This window comes from Solea solea, chromosome 10 (assembly GCF_958295425.1).
Source record: "Solea solea chromosome 10, fSolSol10.1, whole genome shotgun sequence".
NCBI classification, from domain to species: domain Eukaryota; kingdom Metazoa; phylum Chordata; class Actinopteri; order Pleuronectiformes; family Soleidae; genus Solea; species Solea solea.
The window spans coordinates 15,735,075-15,752,481 of record NC_081143.1 but is presented as its reverse complement, the minus strand read 5'-3'; the positions used below and the strand labels follow the sequence as shown (position 1 = coordinate 15,752,481).

The window sequence follows — 17,407 nt, the reverse complement described above, 5'->3', positions numbered from 1 at the left end:
AAACTCCACTTCAGAAAGCCACTCGAAACAAAACAATACAGACAGAAAGAAAGAAAAAAGAGAGAGCCTACGTGCGGCCTCTGCATCTTTTAACAAACCAAAGAGGGGTTAGCGAATGCTTTATATTTAGAATGGTGACGCGATGCCAACTTGAGTGCTAACATGAGAGGAAAGCTCAGTGATGCGTTGGGGAGCTACATATTCAATAATGTATCAGAGGCAGTGTTTTAAAAACAGCTGGGGATCACCGCGCTGTCTTGTCTTGTCTGCCAGTCTGTCTCTTTGCATGTCTTCCCCTCTCGCTGTCCGGTGCTACAGCAGCAGATTTGCCTCTCCTGTGGGGAGCCGATGTTTGGTTAAACTTTCATCCTGTCAACTCAATCATCACGCGCTCTTTCTGTCCCCAATGAGTTAGCGCTCTATTCTTCCCTCACTCTCTTTCTCTGTAAAAAAAAAAAAAAAAGATCCCACCGCTCTTATACTTTCTTTTGAGTACTCCCGCTATGTGGCTTTCTCAGTTTTACCAAAACACAAATCACACAGAAATATGTCAAAGAAGACATTTGCGCTGTGGACAGTTAACGAAGGCTGCATGCACAGTGTTGGTGTGTGTGCGCTGCTGTCTCTTGTTTCTGAAGGTCATCATACTTGTGCATACCTTGTTTCAGTACACAAATCCACGGTGCTGCTTCATCCTTGAGGAATGAAAGAGTCGGAAATCTCCCAAGAATTCTCCTGCAAGAGAAAGAGAGAGGGGGAAGAGGAAAAGCAGGGCAAGGATTAGGAACAGAGTCTTAGCCTTTCAGAACCCAATGCTCTTAAAACCATCTCTGGCTTTTCGACTACGTTTTTTGCTACACACTGGATGTGTGTGTGTGTGTTTGTTTATGTCATAATATTCAGCGTAGAACGTCCTGGCTGAGTTCAACTGCTGCAGCTGAGTTGTCCTGAAAGCAGGTTGGGTTAAATGGACAGTCGCGGCTCAACTCCTATACTGGGGGCTTTTAAGGCTTTTAGGGCTTCCGAGCCTGCTACTTACAAGTCGTACGGGGTTGCACGCGGCTGAGAGATGAAAAGGTGAAGTGGGAAAAGCATACAGCACCTCAGAATAAGTATATAATCTGACAGATCAAAGAGGTTGCATCAGGTCACAAGACTACTCTGCGAGCAGAGCCTGTGAACCTAAATGTCCACATAATCCAGATGTTACTCCTCCATGAGTTGCAGTACACAAACCGGGGTAATTTCAAAGGATAAATATTTTTCTGTGAAATATATTCCTATAAATTAGAGCCAAATGGTTGGTGTGGAGGTTAGCGCTCTTGACTTTGCAGCAAGAAGACCCAGGTTTGAACAAGGAGTTTGCATGTTCTCCGTGTGTGTGTGTGTGTTTTCCTCCCACAGTCCAAAAACATGCAGATTTGGGGATGAGGTGAATTGGACACTCTAAAGTGAGTGTGAGAGTGGATGGTTGTTTGTCTCTATGTGGTTCTGTGATGGACTGGCGATCTGTCCAGGGTGAATCCCGCCTGTCGCCCCCTATGTCAGCTGAGATTGGCACAGCACCCCCCTGCAAATCTCATATGGAGGAAAAAGTGGTAGAAAATGAACGGATGGATATATTCCTAAATTAACTTTGAAGCCAAAATAACTTGGTACACAGTTGCCCAGTGCCATGAATCACCTACTGTTGTACTATTTTTAAAGAAACAACACTTTTTCTTTTTAATCTATTCTGAACAGATACGGCCTGATTGTTGTAAGCCACCACTTTGCAGTAGGCATGCACATTATGGTCATAATATAATACAGGAAAAACTCTATTATTAACACAATATTATAAAAAAAAAAAGTCACTGGCAAATGGAGCAAGGTGCCATAAAACAGAATCACCACTAGTCGGTGCTGTTACACCATTCCTGTAGTTGTGCTGCTGACTGACTTACTGAACAACACACACATTAGCTGCAGGAACTGATTATGTCGACGTGACACACAATTTGCAAATTAAAACAATGACATCAGTCACCACTGCTGCATCCTTTTAAGTGTAAACACGCACAGTTGTCGGGGTCACGGTGGCACCCACTGACACGAAGTGAAGCAGAATATGTGTCTGCCTTTAACTGTCACGGCTTATATAAGACGAGATCTATGTCAGCCCTGTATGTGCGAATACAAGTTCACACTTTATTTCCAGGTGATCGCACATTTCTCCCTGGATTCCTCTTCACTTGGACCGTGTTTCTTCTGTAACGATCTTTACAATAGGTGGTGAAATCATTTGGGTGGAGGGTTATTATAAGCATAGGTTACCTTCTATTGAGGACACCAGCTTTCCTCTCAATCATGTTGTTTTCCTGTTAGCTTTCAGTGCTCCCTTGTTGGAAACCACCTTGTTAGTGAGAGTGTGCTTCACCTGTGCTGGCCCAGCAGAAGTAATCAAAGCGTCGGCTGCCTTGTGCAGAGGAGGAAGTGTTTGGAAACCAGCTAATTTGGGAAGCTCATGTTGGTGCAGGCAATTTTAGTTTACAGCTCTCGCACAATAAGCTGGGAAAAGTTATGTTTATCCTACACATTAGCGTAGTTTCCGCCCTGCTTTTTGTGCGATTAAGTGGCACCCACAACAAACGTGTCTGGAAACCATTTTAGTTGCTTTGAATCGCTGCAAGGACTCTCATGAGAGCGCTTTACAGTGGCACTTGAATCGCTTTTATCCCTGTTGTTGGGTGAGAGTCAAAATGTTGATATCTGCTTCACCTGGACTACACCTTAAAGGCTTTCTGCTAATGGCAGAAATGACTCAGGGCATATAAGGTCACAGAAAGTGCTTTTGCATTCCATTTTCACACCATGAACCAAACTATTTCTGTGCTGCTCTGCACAGCAATAGCCCAGATATTTATTTTGATGTAGGGCAGCTCAGTGGAACTTGGTTTACTTTGGGTTGGCTTCACTCAGCATGAGTGAAACACTCACTTCTCAGCTTGCCGTCAACTGGACGCAACATCAAGGCGAGTGGGTAAGCAGGGCAGCAGAGTGGCCATCAGCTGGCTGTCTCTCGACGAGACTGGAATTATTACCAACGAAAATGTGTCATCAGGCACGCTTCGATGAGTGGCCCCTGTCATACATTTTCACTGTGGCAGCAGTAATGTGTCAATATCATTTTGTTCATCAAGAGTGGAATTCTCTGGAAAAAAATTCATTTCAGCAGGGAATGTAACCTTGCAAACATGTTTGCTCTTTTGAGGTGTGTCTGTGCGGAAACAATCGCTTAGCTCACAATGTCAAGGAGGTCGTTCCTGGTAAAGTTGTCCATGTGAACCCTCAGAAAATATTCACATTAAAGAAGCTAAAACAATCAGAAATCAGAAAAAAAGCTTTCAAACGGATGGATTGATTATCAAAATAGTTGACGATTCATTTAGTGATTGATTAATCGAGTAATTGTTTCAGCTCTACTAGTCACAGCGTTATAGATTAAGCCTAGATGATGCACAAATGGGAAAAAAATAAAATCTATCATTGAAATGAGAAGTATTCATTTATGTAAACATTAAACAACCAATTGAACATGATATAACCAATATGACAGACACAATAAGGTCAACTAAAGATGAAATAAAAAAAAGTTTTAAAGTTAATCCTAACTTTAAAAAAAAAAAACCCCGGACAATCAAGTCACATTACAATACTTCAGTGTGCCTTCATATTATCATTACTAAGTGAACTGAATTTCCCAGGAGTGACACCTTTTAAATATTATGTCTCAAATGGGATTTTTAAGAGGATATTAATCCATATCACACACCTGTATGACAACAAAACTGTATTATATCCTTTGTCTTATTACTGGATATTAAATTTGGACTTCACCAGATTTATGGCCAACTTATGGTTTCTGTGACTCCATGAACTTCATTTTGAATCTGTTACCACGTAGACCTCACGCGTACTGAGGCGGCACAACTGGACACTTATGAACAGTACAGTTTTTCTTGTTTGTCCTGGTGTTTAAGGACCTCCCTTGAAATTGAGATAGAAAGAGGTCAATTCCGATTTTGTACCTTTGATAATAGGGTACTCGGTTTGTTTTTTTATTGTAGTATTGTCATACCAAATACAAGAGTAGGAGCAGCTCATCCTTTTACTGTGACACGTCCACTGCACATGTACTTCAAGTCTGCGTGTGGAAGAATGATCAAGGCTCGAAAAGGACAAGTAGTCTGGGTAACTTGTGTTCCAAGGTGTTCCAGCAGTCCCTGTATCTGTGTTCTTTTTTTATAGACCTGAAAATCCGACAGTTTTCATCGGTGTCATTTACACCTATCAGCATTGCAGTGTCAGCTACTGCATGTGTCGCAGCCGACAGAAATGTAATCTTAGAGACCGACAATGATGAGGATTTAATGTCAAAGCAAAAAGAAATTTCGATTTAAAGGCATACTGGGTGAATTACAGTTAGTTACTGTGATAATTAGTGATAGTGGATTTGACCTCATGCATTTGACCCATCCTTATTACACACCAGCAGTAAACACACACTGGCCGGGCACAGGAGCAGTGGGCAGCAGTGGGCAGCACTTACAGTAACTACACCCGGGGAGCAATGGAAGGGTTTGATGCCTTGCTCAGGGGCACCCCAGCTCTGGCCTGTCCCGGGAGTTGAACCAGCATATCACCTTCCAGGTTATAAGCCCAATTCCTTCCCTCTTGACCATGGGCTGCCCCGATATGCAACAGGGTGACGCTGCATATTGCGACGGACTGAATACTTTACTGGCATAAACACAAGCAGTCTGGTTTCCATGACATTACATTGACTTGTGTTCATTTCCTGGAGACTTACTCTAACCATACCATTAACCTAACCCTCATCCTAGCCATATACAACGTATCAGCACCTTAAAATTTAATAATTTACTACCCCATAAAGACGACAAGTCCCCATACTGTGACTGTGTAACCAGATTTTCATGTAAGGAGCAAATCTTAACATTAAGGTGATAATAAACTAATAAAAACTCAGTCTCCCTAAACCCTTTAACCTGATTGCCACAAACATTAGGTTGAAATCTGATAGTTAAGAAAACAATAGAAACAGACCATCATTCACTTTGACAGTGTATCACAGTGACTTAAATGGACAGATTCCTTACTGTCCTTCTGTGCGACTATTTTTAAAAGTAGCTGAACCTCATGCTCAGGCTGAGTTTGGGAGAGAGCTGCCGGAGGTCACAATCTAAATGAGACTTCTTGTTAAAGTAAAAAATACAAAGGACATACAGCGTCAGACGTGTAGGATAGGTCAGAACCACTGCTCCATATTTATGCTACAATTCCTCTGTGTCTGCTGATTGTTTGCCAACATAGTCACCACATCAACTTTGGAAGGTGACAACAGGGACCTGCTCTGCTCCTAAGTTTCTGAAAAAGGAGAGTTTCTAGTTCAGTTCAGTTTAATCAGGTGTAGGACTTGGTTTTATGAGACTCCAAGAACGATTACGTTGTAGAGTTTTAAAGATTCTGCACTGTTGTTAACCTTTTACTGAGAAAATAACTATATTTGGTAACTTCCGAAGTCACCCGAAACTGCGTTACCACGCGTTACCACGAGATCTAAGAAGTGTGGATTTCAGCAGAGATCCAGCTACATAAGTGGAGTCCTGTGACACTTGAAACTTCAGTGCAGATCTGGAAGGCAAAAAGTACGATCATATGGCTCAGTCTTCCTCATCTATGGTAATATCTCAAAGACTAATAAAGGAAAGTTGATGAAATCAATCAGGTGTGTTGGAGCAGGGAAACATCTAAAACATGCAGGACTGGGGTCCCCAAGGACCAGGATTGGGAAATACTGTTCTGAAATAATGTACCTTTCACTTTATTTGTGTTTTTCTGGTATATTTTTTTATATTTTTACAATATGAGACTGATACACCCTAAGTGCAGGACAGAGCGCCTCCGCAGGTCATTCATTCCAACTGCAGTACAACTCTACAACAACAGTGTATAAATATTATATTCATATTTGGTCTGCCATAACGCCATGTTTACATTCATTGTATATTTTTACTACCGAGAGAAACTGCACCTTATTACATACATATGTATATTTATATTTATATATAGGTAAATAATTTCTTTCTTACTTGTATATTGTTTATTTGTTTGTTTACTATCTATTGTTGAGCTGCTGTAACGCCGTTTTCTCTCCACTGTGAGATAAATAAAGTTATCTTATCTTATCTTATCTTATATACAAGTATTTCAATGAGTGCCCAGTAAAGGGTTAAGCTTACCAGGCCTAGAACATACAGTAAAAAAAAGTCTTATACACCCTACACCCTCAGCAGACACTATTCAGTCAAAAAGTAGTCTCAAAGTCAAAGTCACGATAAAACACATGAAATAACTTGGTCGTTTTCTCCAACATAACAACAAAGCTCCAAAGACACCGAGCCAGCCTTGTATCACCGATGAGCATGACTCGTGGTTCTTAAGTAGGTTGTAGCCATTAACAATGACACAGAAGAAATGATCTGCTCTTTTGTGTCTCTTGAGAAGAAAGACCACTTGAAACACTTAAACTATCTCACAACATGAGAGGAAATGGGTTGAATTTGAAGCAAGAGATGATTTTTTTCCCCGTGTTTTAAAAGCAGGAACTACAGCAAAGGGAGGCTGCGAGCATTACAACATCGCCAATTCACTGTAAAGTCAGTTTTCTTTGTGCAGCTTACACAAAGGTTACAAGAAAGCTGTCTTTTGTTAGATAATCCTTTCCACACTGCAATGGTGCAAAATAAAAATCACTGTGACTCTTCTGCACGGCAGCAGAGGCTAAGACGTGCCCTGGGTGTCCCAGTGACCATAGATATATGGTGCAATATTTGAATTATCATTCGGTAGGTCCAACAAATTACTCAGCAGTGTCCTACTTTTAAAAACATATTAGACACCACTGCGCTCGAGGCCAAGAGAACAAATGACTGAGGGAGAAAATGAAGTGAAAGTGTCTGCACAACACAGGGGAAGCCAGAAAGAAAGAGTGGGAGTTATGAGGTGAAGAGAAGAGAGGGAGATAAGGAGAATTAATATGAATGAGAAAGGGCAAATAGATACAAGAGGGAGGAAGACCTTCTGAAGTGGAAGACCGTGTTCTATCTCCTCAGCTATCATCCTTGAAAAATGACACAACACGTCTCATTATATCACACACTTCAGACTTAATCAAATAGTTTTAGGCCTAACAGCGTGATTCTTTTAATTGGAGACAATCTATTTATTTTTTTTTTGTCACTGAAACAATAAAGTTCTGGATAAGAAACTCATCTGACATTTTCCACTTCAAGGTGAACGGGATGGAGCGGTAATTTAAGCAGAATAAATAGAGAGGAGTGGCAGTATATCATGCGAGTGGCGGTGGGTGAGCAGCATGACCTGACACCTGCTTATTACTTACTTTTGACAAGATCACAAATGTTCGGCTGATATTGGATTCCCATGAGTGCTGAGTGGGAATACTGGAGCAGAATTAGAATGGCCACAGAATGACTGCAACGGCTTTCCTAATGAAGTCTCTTAGTCCCTCTGCCAGGGTGACCCATTTTCTCTTTTTCTCTCCTTTTCATCCCCCTCTCGCTGATACAGCTGCCCCAAATTCTTCACAGGGAAGACGATGCATAAATTTAATTAAGGCAGCTAAATTATTTGAGATTCTTATATCCTATTCTTGTGTCCCCTTTCTCCACGCATTAGTCCTTGGGTTTGCTTGAACTCAAGTGGGTGAGGAGTCTGACGAGGTCAGTCTTCATTGTCGGGAGAAAATGTCACCATGGAGATGCTATATTATATACGTATGAACTTTCACATTCAAAGAATAGATGGAACTGAAAAGCTATTTTGACAGTGTGTGTGTGTGTGTGTGTGTGTGTGTGTTTATTTGTGCGACATGAAAACACCCTTTTGTTTGTATCCTCACTAAATAAAACTAAAAATGATTTTGTGTTGGCTTTTCTGTGAGAAAATTAGGTTTGTCTGCCCCCATGTGCCTTTCAAATTTAGTTTGAAATTGTTTTTCCAGCGTTTGACTTGATTTGATAGACATTGATTTTAATGCTATTACACACTGGTACTAATTTGGGCATGATAAAATTTCAGGTTCATCAGGAAGCAGAGAGGATGGCGGTCTACATTACAAAGCCTGGTAGAAGGGGAATTTGTTAAATATCTTGCAATTGAAAAATTCCCCCTGAACAACTGATTATACTGCACACAGACATCCAGGTTTATCCAGGTGTACACGGTTGTTCACGCCGGAACACGTCTGTGTACATGTTTGAAATGGAGCTGCAGTTTTTAGCAGCGCTTAAATGTTTAAGTTTTACAGGTTAAAAAAATCCTTGAGGGTCATGAGTCACTTACAGTGACAGTGAGTAGATAAAAAAAAGACATAACATGATGAAAGATTAATCAAATAAAACAAATAATAAATAATGTAACATAAAATCAGGTATGAAAAGAAATTCAACCCTTGTTTATGTCCTTGCAATACACCTTTTGTCCTCCAGGGGCAATAATGACTCCATCTGGTTTGACTGTTATTTAAAGTCAATGAATTCTGTGTTTACACCTTTAGTGTTACTTCAGTTCCCTTCATTTTGGAATCTAGGGCCAATAAACATTGTTTACATTAAAGTTTACCCTGTTTTTGAGTTAAAATAAAATAAAATAAAATGAAACAATTAATTATTTTGACTAATTGACAAAAAAAATCACAGAGAGGTATAGGACAACGAATATAAAGTGGAAACTTCCCCCCAATTTTGTGTTACACCTTTAATGCCAACTTCAAACACATCAATGATATTTCATTATTCCATTTGGAATTTAAGGCCAATAAGACAAGATTTATGTGAACTTTTACTTTGTTTTTGAGTACAAATAAATATAATCATGAATTATTCGGACTATAGTTAACGATCACAGTCACAGACTGGTAAAGTTGAGTTAGGATGCCGCTTTTAAACCACTTCAACTTAAATCACCAACCCCCGCCTGGTTTGACTGTCTATAAAGTATAAAATATCACCCACCTCTGTGTTTTATTCTGACTGTGTGGCAGGTATTTTAAGTGTCTCGGTTCAATTCAGTCATTAAATATGAAGTAAAAACCATATAAATCACATTTTTAGAGACGCGAAACATTAAATGAGGTCAAATTGACGCCGAGGATAACAGGAAGTTTAAAAATATAAGCAGTGAGTAACAGGAACTACGAGGCGAGCTGAACATGACGTCATAACGTCGGCTGTCTGTTTCGGGGTGAAATGTTCAACTGTATTTTAGAAATGTGATGGATGGCGGATGTAGGTTCCTTCTCTCTGTGTGTTATTCTTAGCAAAGAGGGGGAAGACATACAGAGGGGAAGCTTCTGGCTTCAGGTCATTTCACTGGCGCTGCAAATGCCACGCATTTTCCTTCACCCATCGTCAGTGAATCGTTAACGATGAATAATACAAACGCAGGACTTTTTCTCAGTTTAAGTTTTAAATGACGCAACGTTCATGTAATCGATCAGAAAAATAATAGCCCAATAAAACAATGTGACTTTTACTTGTGTGTCGGCCTGTTGTTCAGTCACACGCTCTGATGGCACGCGTGCACTGAGATACAATCGAGGTGTCAATGCCATTTACATCCGGAGGAGAGAAGAAGAAGTTGAGAAGTTGTCGCCAAGCAAGTTGCTAATTTGTGTTTCACTAGTGTTCAAACTGGAATACTGCATTCATTTTTATACACAGTCTTTGGTTTTGTTCTACCGTGCAACTGTACGTCTGCTCTTTGTTTTAAAGACATTCATTCTCATCACTCCATGTTTGTACCTTGAATACACATCGGCAGATCACAATACCAAATTTTTAACCTTTTTAAGGTTTAATTTGAGTGTCCTTTGACATTCTGACCTCATTTATTGATTTACTTTGTTATTTTAACTACTGATTCACTTACCTATTTCATTACACTTTATCTGTTACTGCTTACGTTTTTAATTTCTCTTTTACCTGCTTTTACCTCCTGTTTAGGTCACCCATTAGTATTTTAGTCTCTCCAGTGTTTTCCCTAGAGGCTGTTTGTGATTTCCATGACAGTGTTTCCTCTCTTCTTTTCCTCTCTCCCTTCTTATGTCTTCACTTCTCCACTGCTGTATTTTTATTTTTTTTATTTAGCCATTTGTTGGCTGGGTGGGGGATTAGGTTTTATCCTGTGAAGCACTTTGAGTTGCATTGCCTTGTTTGAAAAGTGCTATATAAATAAAGTTTGATTGATTGATTGCCATTACCGGCTTGGCAGTTTGTGTAAAAGCGGGTTAATATTTGTGTAACTGCAGTTTGTTTGCTTACTAATAAAAGTACTAGAATAAATAAAAGTCAGTGAAGAATGAGTCAGTATTATAATTTGAAAGTCAAGGAGTAGACTGTGTAATTGATTTTTTTCCTCTTTACTAACCTTCCACTCAGAATCTCAGTATTAATTTTACATTAGTTTCCTGCCATGTTATTTTGCGCTCATGGCATTTCCTCATCACATCAGGAAGGAGGAGCAGATTTTTCCTGTCACCATCCTGTGGCTGCACGAGCGTGCATGTGTACGTGTGTGAGTGTGTGAGCGCGCGTGCAAATGTGTGTTTGTTTCTTCCCTTAGCTTCTATGCTGTCATCCCTGCTAGTAAAAAATGAGGTGCATATAAGTCATTCAGAGAGAGGTAGTCACTAATAGGATAGAGACTGCTTCCTCTCAGCTACCCATGCACTCACACAGACACACAGTGAGTGCACACACCAACATTCTGAGACACTCGCGCTCACATTTCTCCCCAGGAATGAGCTATGGCCTTATTACCCACCTCACTTCCTTGCAGCCGGTGTCCTCCCGTAAAAGAACAACAACACTGTTCCTGTCCTCTCTCCTTCACATACTACATCCATCTATCCATTCTTTCCTGTGTTGCCTCCTTCTCACTTAGTCCCAAACTTTTGCCTACGCACCCAGGATTGCCTTAGCTTCCTTTTTTCCCTCCCTTTTCCCACTTCCTTCTCTCATCATCTCATGCGCCTGATTTCAACCCTGCATTAAAATTGCCTCCTCTGCACTTCTGCATAGCACCTACCCGAAATACTCAGATTGATCCCTTCCACATATCTTCCTGCGCTTCCCTCCAATCCTACCTTATCATAACCCATCCCTTTCCTCTCATTTTAGTTCCCTTTTCTTTCCTCTCATTCTCCTCTAAGCTTTCATCATATACCTCGCTCCTTGATCTATTAATCTCTCTCTGTTTTGGCTCCATCTTGCTTATCCCCTTGGCTCCTTTCCTTCCTTTCTCTTTGCCTCCTTTCCCTCTTCTCACCCTATTTTCTCCACCTTTCCCAGTACCTGTCTAGACTAGAAATGCAATAGAGAGAGAGAGAGAGAGAGAGAGAGGAGGTGGATGGGAAACAACACAAAAATAGAAGGATAAGAGACAGTTTGAGAAGTGGGTGAGTTAAAAAAGGACATGGTGAAGTCTGATGAGAAATATAAAGTTAGAGGAGTCAAGTTGGTGGCGTTCAAGAGAGTAGATATATTACAATGTTAATTTTTAGTAAAAGGGACCCTTTTTTTTTTTGGTCAGTCTCAATCTTTTGCTGTAAATTGTCTGGCTCCAACACAACAGCGATCCTTTTCAGTGGCACACCGTTTCACACCCACTGAACACCTCCGTCCACTCTACTGTCATTTCATTTTTGCGTGGGGCTCTATTTTCTTTTTGCCTTCTCCCAGAGAGGTGATAAACCTGCACAATTCACACATTGCATCAAAGTGAAGAAACATGCTCCAAGGGGAATTTGTTTTGCTCCTTCCTGATGAGCGATGCCACGAATGAATTTTGTGGCATCATTTCCGTCATGCTGTGAATATGGAGGGAAAAAGAAATGAAGGCCTCGATTCAGAGTAATGAGGGAATTGAGGACAAACAGATGCTCGATTGCATCTTTAAAAGACGGATACAGACACAGTTGCAGTTTTGTTTGATGGCCTGTGTGATTCAGAGTCTGAGTGTGCGCACGTCACAGAGGCAGGTGTCCTGTCCGTCTGTAACAGGATGTGATAATTAACCTTTCTCCTGCTGAGCGGAGCTATTAAAGCTAAGGCTGTAAATGAATTTGATCACAAACAACACATTACGCAACTTGAGTTGAGTGTTGAGTGGTGTTGCACACAAAGATTGACATTGTGCAGATGACCAATTCCTGCCGTGGTCTATTCAATGAGGTTGGGAACCCCCCGAAACTGGACTCTGAGAGTATGAATTGGATTATCGCCAACTATCTATCTAAATTACAGTCTCTTTGGAGCTGATACATCACCCTTGCAGCTTGTTTAAATCAAAGTAGGTCATAGCAATGGTGGGCTGAAATTATGGTTACACTTTTTAAGTCGGTGACGAAAAAGCTTGATGCAATATTTTCTGCCACCATGGAGGACATGAGCTTTATGACCTGTAATGCAGCTCGACACCAGGAAGTGATTGTTTTGGCTCCACTATAAGGGAGAGGACACGTTATCACTTTTATATTCATTCTATAGCTGAGGTTAGCATTGCATTTTTCTTTGCGTTAACACCACTCAGACACCAGCTGCATCTGACATTGCGTGTAAGTAGCTCTAAATCCTGGGTCCCTGACCAGTCGATCGCGATCAGTCGGACTAATTCTCTTTAATAATTAATAACTGTGCTGCGCCAACACCACGCCCCGCTGTGGCTGTCAAGTTTAAAATCTCTGCCCGAGCACGAAACCACGTCTGGACTGGCAGCCCTAAAAGGTCACCGCTGTTTGGTCAGAACAGCAAATCACCTGCACTCTCTCTCTCTCTCGTCTCCTCACTGCGAATTTACCGCTCAGCTGTGATGCGTTCTCTGATGCTTGTAAAATCCGCTCACCCTCGGTCTCGTCGCTGGCTTTCTCCACATATTGGTGGGGACTCCGTCCATACACAAAACTACGCTACTGGTTATAACTCATTTAAAAAAATGGCGGGTTTAAATCGGGCTGGGGCTCATAATCACAACTCGACAATGACAGATGACCACCTTGCAATCAGCTCCTACTGCCGTGACTACAAGAAACTAGCTTCTTACGTCATTGAAAAGGCTCTGTAAACTGGCTCTGTATTTATTTGAACTCTAAATAAATACCAATGTTGAAATGACTTTCAACAGTTTTCAAAAGTTTGAACTAATGTTTACAATAGAAAGGTCATTTATAGGGGACATATTATACCCTATTTCCCCAATTAAAATAGTTCCCTGGTGTCCTAATGAACATGTCAGTGACATGCTTTGGTCAAAATACCATAAGGATGAAGCATCATAGCAGTTCAATAACCCTGCTAAACCCGCCCCTTTCAGAACGCTCTGTTTTGTGCTTGGTCCCTTTACATGCAAATGAGACACAGGCAAACACACACCCACTTCTTCCAGGGGGTTTCTGATTTGTCCCCTTTACAGCGCTCACTCGCTCAGCTCCTGTTCCATCTGCTCCATACCTCTCCCCCTCCCTCCACTAGTTCTCTGACAATATCAACATGGCAGCGTGCGCGGAGAACAGCGAGAGTGCCGTCACAGGAAGAGACGTCCTACATAAGGATCGAGCCGAACAGTGCCGAACTGTTAATCAGTTAAAAACACTTAGGGACAGCACGACTGATCGCCACCGCTGATCGCCAGCAGCGCGCGGCGAGCTGAATAAACTGACATAATACCGCTCTTCCTCCCTCGCCTGCACTCTCGCAGGGACAAGGTGGAGCTAAGGTGGAGCTCTCGAAGTAAACTTACTGGTGGGCCGGTAACATTCGCGGTGAAATGCGCATGCTGCCGTCATAAGCGCAGGGAATTCAACATGGCGTGTTTTATCGCCTATACTTACACTAAGGGGGACCACGAAAACATGACTGAGTATTCTTTTTCCACACTTTGGCGACTTGTAGGGCTTTCAGAGTCCCAAATATAAGTATTGAAATGGTTAAAAAGTTGATTTTGCATAATATGTCCCCTTTAAATGTTATAACACTTAGAGTAAACTTTTTATTAACATTATCAGACACCGAGCTTAACAATTTTTGCATCACACCTGAATGAACAGACAGAAACAAGGCTAATACTGTAGTTTCCACAGTCCTTGCCTTGCTCCTGCAAAGAAAATGTCTGCCCCCCTCCCCCCACACACACACACATCAAATAAAATCTCTCACATTCAATTATTTCTCACCAAATAGATCTATTTGAATGTGAACAACACCAGTTCACTTGTTCACTGCAATGTTTGTCTGAATTTGACTGTATGTCTATTTATATGCCAGTTACAAAATGTAATCAGGCTGTTTGCAAATCATGTTTTTTGTGGGGTTTTTTTGCTTCTTTTTTCTTTGCGTACCCCTTACGTCACACTCCGTGTCCCCGGGGGTGCAAGTACCCCAGTTTGGGAATCACTGCTGTAGTTCTCTGATTAATACGGAGCCCCAGACATGACATGAGGGGGAAAAAACCTCTAAGCTGCGGCCAAAAAATACTAAATTAAGTCCATGAAATAATCATTTGTGCCCACAAAATATGTATATTGTGTGCACGAGATGCTAATTATTAATATTAATATCATTCCCATGAATTACTGTGAGAGCTGCATAAGTAAAACGGGGCAAATATGGCAAGCCTTTTTAATATTTAATCACCGAGTTCGACTATCTAGAGTTATCATTACTGATATCTGTAACATCATTCTAACTAGTCAAAACTGCAGTTACAGATATTCAGTTTGTACTAGTCTAACGTCACTTTATGAATGGCACATTATACTTATTTTGTGGCCACAAATGAGTATTTTCAATTATTATAATATTCCTAACATGCTGGCAGAGCACTAAGAAAGTTGTCCCTGTGGAAGACTTTTTTTTGTTTTTACACTACTAATTAATGACATGTTAATTCATTATGATTACCAGTATTACAAGGGTGTACAGCGTTATGTGCTGTTGCTATCGTCCAGTTTATCCTGTAGATGTTTATTATAAGTCTTCTGCTGTAACCTACAACAGGCAACGAGTGAATGCAAATGAGTTCTAGACAAATGAGCCGGGGAGAAAATCTGACAAACAGCCAACAATTTACAACTGTCACAGATGATGAGCAGATGATGAGCGTGAAGAAGAAAAACACCTTGGAAAATGTTAAATGTCAGCAAAGAAATATGGGGGATGAAAGACAAGTGAGAGAGGAATTGTTTTGCTCGAGTAACTGAAGTCAGCTGACTCACGGCCAGTGGGACAGTGTGGGACAGTGTGCTGTCCAGAGACGTGCAACCACATCAGACCAAACAGATTATTTCAAACGATTCCTCATTGATTTGAACTTGAAAAACTTTGAATATTTAAATTTACCTTAAAATATCTATAAATTATTATATATATACCTTTACTCACGCTGCACGTTTAACCCGGAGATTCTACTGAATGTGTGTGTTGGGACAGGAAGTCAGACACTGTTACTACATTAAAAGTGCTATTTTTAGAATAAAAGCCCCCGTTTTGTTTCAATTATTTTGATTTTATAATCACTACCATTTGGGGCCATGATCTTAAATTGAAACACAAGTTTCGATTAATTACACAGCCCTACGGTTAAATGGTTACTGGAGATGACGATCTTTCAACCATGTAATTGTAATAAAAATGCATACTACCTAAACCACTATTTAAAGTGCACATTAAAATGAATATAACGTTTAAATATATCTGAAATGAGTGGTATGAAAATCTGAAACGGCTCTAACAACGTAATATAAATATCTAACGACAAAGAAACCCAGACAAAGAAATAAAAAGAGTTTCAAGTGAGGATGTGGCAGATGGGCCAGCGGTAGAGTAACATATGACTTTTTGCCCCTGAGTGAGTCTCCAGTAACTGTGCGCCGGCCAAACGTTAAGCACTAATGAGGCGCTGCACTCAGTCCCAGCAGAGCCACTCCACAACACTGGGATACACACAAACACAATGAAAGAGGCAGGCGAAGATGTACACACACACACGCACACAAACGCACACACACAACCTTGGGTGCTAAAGGAAACAAACACAGAGAGGCAAAGGGGCATAGTAAAATGGCATCTGTGTTTGGTAAAACATCGTTTTATGTCAATTTTTTTTTAAATAAAAATTAAATAATCACTGCTGCACCTCAGCCGTTCCTGCTGCTGTATTTTTCCGACTTGTTTTTTTATTGTAAAGCACTTTAAAATGCCTTGTTGTTGAAGTGTGCTGTATAAATAAAATTACCTTGCCTTATAATAGACAGGACAAATACATACATTAAGGGAGGCTGGGGCTGCTCCATTATGGCCAAAATAATCATCACGATTATTTGGGTGGAAATTGAAATCACGATTATTTAAAAACGAGTACTGATTTACATGTGGAATTTTAAATGAACCTGAATTTGAATTGACCTTATAATAACTATACATGCTTGTATATTGTATATTTCTTTGCTCACGCTGTGTGTTTAACTCGGGGAGTCCACTGAATGGCTGTGTTCTATTTTTGCCAGATGACAAACGGGAAAGGAAGAGAACACCTTTACAACATTAAAAGCGTTATTTTCAGAATAAAAGCGCCTGTTTGTTTTGATTATTTTGTTTTTGTAATCGTTTGGGGCCATAATCGTAATATGGAATTTATCACAACATCTCATTTTGCCTAATTCAGTTGGTTACCGATTTTTCCAGTCAGGTGAATAAGATTGACTAAGTGTCGGAGAGTTGCATTCAAATCACATTAATGCCATGGACTTTTTTCATAGACAAAACTAAACGTGTAATTCTGATAAAGGAGTGAATTCACGAGAACATTGAAAACAACCTGTAACTGATTAGTCAGTTTAAATATTTACTGACAATCAGTAAATATTTTTACCAATTTGCATTACATATTACATTGAATTGAATTGAATTGAATTGAATTGAATTGAATTGAATTAATTGAAAATTAGGTATTAATTGAACAGCAGGTTGTACAAGTCAAAGCACTACGCTAAAAATAATGAGACGATCAGAGATCTAAGTTTATCTTCCAACAAAACATAACTACTCTATGGGTCATATGCAGGAATTACAACACATAGGTATGTTTTTAGAATAGGCGCCCCCTAGTGGTAGTGTAAATAACAACAATCTGGTACCTTGGGTGGGTCACCATCAAGTAGCTTCGATGAGGTTTCCACTGACAGTTTGCTTAGTGGTTAAAGAATTGTACTTTGGTGGTAAAACGTTTTTTTTATGTCATTGTCTGTCTGTAACTCACTGCCTAG

General features: G+C 40.4%; 1 protein-coding gene across 15 annotated transcripts in view; it reads right to left on the bottom strand.

Annotated features, from left to right (window-relative positions):
- Positions 1-17,407, bottom strand: part of ptprdb (protein tyrosine phosphatase receptor type Db) — a 155,614-nt gene that overhangs the window by 110,265 nt on the left and 27,942 nt on the right. For all 15 annotated transcript variants that reach the window (XM_058640363.1, XM_058640364.1, XM_058640376.1 and 12 more), the window contains exon 4: positions 659-735. The gene's annotated coding sequence lies outside the window, so the exon portion shown is untranslated. The remainder of the gene's footprint in view (positions 1-658; positions 736-17,407) is intronic.